Consider the following 5,219-nt stretch of genomic DNA (forward strand, 5'->3'; position numbering starts at 1 on the left):
ACGAACTTCTATTTACTTCTCAGTCCTATGGCATCATATGCATATTTCAAAACAGAAATCTTAGAGTCACCTTAGATTCCCTTCTCTTTGCACAAATCCAGTTAGTGACCAACAAAAGCAGTCTACCTCCTTAACATGCATTTTAACTATGCCTTCTTCTACAGCTCTACTACAGTTGCCCTAACTGAGAACCTTAGTGAGTCTTCTGGGTTTTCATTATAACTTCTAAAATGAGGTGCACACTTATAGGAAAGAGATTAAAGACACATCAGATACACACACACCCAACCATAAAAGCATCTTTTTATACTGCAATTCCACTATGTCTTTCCAAATAGAAACCATTAACTCAATAGTTTTCCATTACAATTGCTCTAAACAAACAAACAAACAAAAACTTAGAAAACACACATTATATGAAGCAGGTAAAATGATACTAAGACAAATGGACTTTCAGTTTTAAAATACTCAATACCCACAATTTGTATTCATGTATGTTTTAAGACAACCTAGCAAAGATATCGCAATGGTCTCCATCAGAAATTAATTGGAGCCTCTTTAGTTTATGTGAAACAAAGAATTTAGCTTAAGCCATAAAAGAAAAAAAAGAAAAATGACAAGATGATTTAGGTTTCAATTATATGTTAAGTCATAAAACAGACAGAAGATATGAGCTATTGCTATTTACCCCATTTGTTACACTAATTATGTTCTGTAATTCCATAAAACATATCTTTTAAATCCCAGTGTTTGTACAAATACATAGTGGGTTTTTTTTATTTTAAATAATAGATATTAGGTTTGATAATAACTTGACAACAGAAGAATTATTATTATTTTATAATAAATATCATGAAAGAATCTTCAAAACAGTAATTATTCTGGAGTAAATTTGTTATAATTTAATAATTTTGCTTCAACCTGATCAATGAGGTTTTGCCTATCCTACTGGATTGTAAATATTCTGCATTTTTTCATCATTGTTAACAACCTAGAGAACAAATGTATAACAAAGGATTTAAGTAAACAAAATACAAGGTGGGAAAAAGTAGGTTTACAGTTATAAGAACACAAAACAGCTTATTCTATTATTATTAATGATTGCACTATTTCCCACACAAACCACTGTAAACATACTTTTTGTCTTACCCTATGTTTCTCAGGTCATGGATCTTTTACAAGGAATTAAATTATTTAGAGAAAAAAATATGACATCTGGTCATACTGACTAAAAAAAAAGTGGCAAGATAACCTGCTTAATATTTTAGCAGGTGCTTGAAACTGGCTTCCCTATTGAAAGTGACATCTAAAAGTAGTTATTAGATTTTATTTAAAATGTGATTAGAAAAGCAAAGTTTCTTTCCAAACAAAAGTTGGAGAATGCCATAAACTTCTAAACAACATTCATTCTCACGTGTCAAATGAATTAGGAGACAACCCTACATGGAAGCACCTTGGAATGATATGATATAAAATGTGGCACTCTAAAACGTGATCTTTTGAAAGAAACATATTAGTCCAAATTACAGTGTTTTTCTCACATCATAGAGTCTCCTGGTATATTGTAATCAGAAGTATATAATCACCTTTGTAGTTTTCTTGCCAAAATATTTATCCTGAATCTATTCAGGAGTAAAACTTAGACATATCCAGAATGTGGGACATGCTTATATGACTAATATGACCTTTTCAAACGTTAAGTTCACTAGAACTTAGAGACACCAATAACCAAATGCTATATGTAAACATCAATTAGATCCTAGATTGTGGCAGGGAAGCTATAGAACACTTCTTTGGGAAAATTGTTAAATTGTGATGGTCTTACAAATGGATTGTATTTAGATAATATTTTTAAGTGTTTATTTTCTTAGGTCTGATCATGGTATTTTAGCTATGTAAAAGAGTGTTCTTATTGCTAGAACATGCATAATGAAGTATTCATGGAGTATTTAGTGGTGAAGTATTATGAAGTTTGACATTTTGAATGGTTCAGAGGGAAAAATGAGAGCGGAGGGAAAGAAAGGCAGGGGAGAGAGAAGGTGTGGAGACATGGCAAGTTGGAATTATGTTAATTTGCACATCTAAACAAAGATAAAGTACATATTGATGTTCTTAACACATTAAAAATTATTTATTAAGTTTATCTATCCCTAATAAAAGGTGGGATAAATGTGGTATGCAAAGCTTGTGAAATTATAGGTCCCCTAATCAAAAAAGCAGAGATCATATAGTTTATAAGTGAATTTCTCTGTTCAGTGGTACCATAGGTATTTTAAAATGAAGTGATAATTTCCATAAAATCTTTAATATATATTAAGTGTTAATGAATATTAATGTACTTACACAATGTTGTAAATATATGCATATTTGTATATTTTATATTTATATATTTTATAGTTTCTATTATGAACTATTATTTTATTTATTAACATTTACTTTATATATTTGAGGTGTCATTATTTAATACAGTAGGATATAACACCATTTGTTTGCACCACCAAGTGCCTATTTTAGAATTAGAAAATGACCCTATGCATTTTAGCTTTTGTGCTTTGCCTTAAATTCTTCCTTGTTTGAGATGAGCATTTTCATTCTGGATTGCTTTCTGTTTTTTCTTGTATGGTGAACTTTTACCCATCCTTTTACTTGAAATACTTTTATGTAATTTTCTTTAGATGTTTTAAAATGTGATTTAGTTTTGCCATCCTTCCTGAGAATATTTCCTTCCTAATAACAGGATAGCTTAAAGCAATTTCCTTTACTGTTACCACTGTTATGTGTAGACTTAATTCTGTCACTTTGTTTTATGTTCTGTTTTGTTTTTCATATTTCTTTTTTGTTGCCTTTGCTTCTTGTCATTTGCCATGTAGAATCTATGTGCTTGCTTCTTAACTTCCACAATTACATGAAAGATAATTATTCTTTTTAAGTCTACTAGTGGATTCTTATATTTTTCAAAGTAATGTTTGACTTATTTTCTAAAATGAAAAGTAATACTACTTTTTTTTTACTTTCTTGTTCCAAGTACAACAAATGTGCCTTTACAAACTTAATTCTTGGTTATGAAATGAGATTTCTTATTAGCATTAACATTTTACTTTATGGTATTTATTACATTTATATTCAACTTTATGAAAATTAGTTACATTATTGATTTGTATTTAGTGCTTTATAATTAACACCTTCCTAATATGATATTTTTATACAGAGATAGTACCATGTTTTATTTATTAATTTTCATCATTTCATTAGGTTTACATGTATATTTAAAGTGACTTTTCCCGAGAGTTGTATATTGGTGACCATATTTTTGAAACTTTACATATTTTAAAGTATCTTTTTTGTCATATATGAAAGAATTTTGGTCCTATGTAGAATGTTTGAGAAAGCACATTTTTCTTCCAAAATTGACTATAAACTGCTCTATTGTCATTTTTCATATATTACATTTATTTATTTATATGTTTAGCCCACAAGAAGCCATAACTTTATTAATGATAGAAACAGCACAAAATTTAAACCAAGCTGCAATTACTCTTTTAAAATGCCTAAAGGAGGTCCTCATTTTTAGATGAGGACCTTCATCTAATTCTGTTAATTCTGTAACAGCATTTACAATATCATTAGTGCTGTTCTTCAGGGCTTGGGTTGCCATTTCTGTCAACACATTTGCTTGTGACGTGACCAATTCTATGTCCTTACGTCCACATCTGTTTCATCAGCCTCTTTGTCTTCACTCTCCTCTTGTACAGTTGGAGTCCATGAGTTTTCTTGAATATCTGAGACAGCTTCACCTTAAACCTTGAATTTCTCAGCAGCTGCTAGCTGTGCTTGCTGAAATGTATCCTTGAACTTGGCTTCCCCTCAAACCATGTAGGTATCTGAAGCTGGATTCTTGTAGACATTTGGTTTTGTAATGATTAAGAGGGTATTCTTAGAGTTTCAGATGGTGACCCTAGTAACCCCTATAACCTGCTAAAGCCCCAGTTCGGCCATTGCTTTCCATGCCTTCTTTTCACTCCAACTTGTTTTGCTTTACTGAGGATTCTTTGTTGATCTCAGCTTCTGCTGCCTCCTGGGCTTGTTGTGTGGCTGCTTGTGTGGGATCTTGTTCCTCAAGCTGTGACACTGATTCACCACTGTCAGATTCTGATCCAGACTCTGTCTCAGCCTGGGGCTGTGGCAATGCCTATTCTGCAGCAAGGGCAGTTTCTGTGGCTTCTCTGGGCATTTTGTGCAGGATTGCAGAACCAAGATGGTGACAGAAAGAGTATGTATTTATCTATTGGTGGTAAGAAGACAACATGGTATCTACCTCTCGACAAATTCTGAAATATACTATACTGTATTGTTAAAGGGACAGTGCTGTATAGCACACCTCTAGAATGTACTCACTTAGCATAATGAGAATTTTATACTCACTGAATAACAACTTCCCTTTTCCCCCTACCCACCAGTCCCTGGAAAACACCACTCTACCTCTAATTTTGTGAATTTGATTCTTTTAGATATCTCATCTGGGTGGACTCATGCAATATCTGTCCTAGGACTGACTTATTTCATTTGCATTAGGTCTTTCAAGTTCATCCATATTGTTACAAAAGGCATTTTTAAGGCTGAATTATACACACACACACACACACACACACACACATACTTGGGTCATTTCCATATCTTGCCTATTGTGAATAATGCTGCAATGAACATGGGATTTCAAACATTTCCTTGAGATTCTGATTTCAGTTACATTGGATATATACTAGAAGTGGGATTATGGGTTTGGTTCATGTGGTATTTCTATTTAGTTTCTTTTGGGAAACTCAGCGATGTTCTCTCTAGTTGCTTCATTATTTTACATTTCCACCTAGAGTATACATGGTCATAAATTTCTCTTCATACTCTCCAACACTTATTTTGGGGCTTGGGGGGGTTTATTTATTTATTTTGTTTTGTTTTATTTAATGATAGCTATTTTACCAGCTGTGAAATGATGTATCATTGTTGTCTTCATTTTCATTGTCTTGCTGATTGGTGTCATTAAGCAACTTTTCATATACCTGTTGGTCCTCTGTATGTCTTTCTTGGAGAAATGTAGAATTATCTAGTCAAGTCCTTTGACCATTTTTGATATGGTTATTTAGGTTATTTTTTCTATTGAGTAGTAGTTTAATCTACAAAACAAAAAGAAAACCTACAGAATGAGAGAAAATATTTGCAAA

At 32.1% G+C, this 5,219-nt stretch overlaps 1 pseudogene; it reads right to left on the reverse strand.

The window, feature by feature from the left end:
• Nucleotides 1–3,457: 3,457 nt before the first annotated feature.
• LOC123805349 lies at nucleotides 3,458–4,231 on the reverse strand (annotated as a pseudogene).
• Between the last annotated feature and the right edge of the window lie 988 nt (nucleotides 4,232–5,219).

Source organism: Phyllostomus hastatus, unplaced genomic scaffold (genome assembly GCF_019186645.2).
Source record: "Phyllostomus hastatus isolate PE091 unplaced genomic scaffold, TTU_PhHast_1.1 phas_scaffold_317, whole genome shotgun sequence".
NCBI lineage: Eukaryota > Metazoa > Chordata > Mammalia > Chiroptera > Phyllostomidae > Phyllostomus > Phyllostomus hastatus.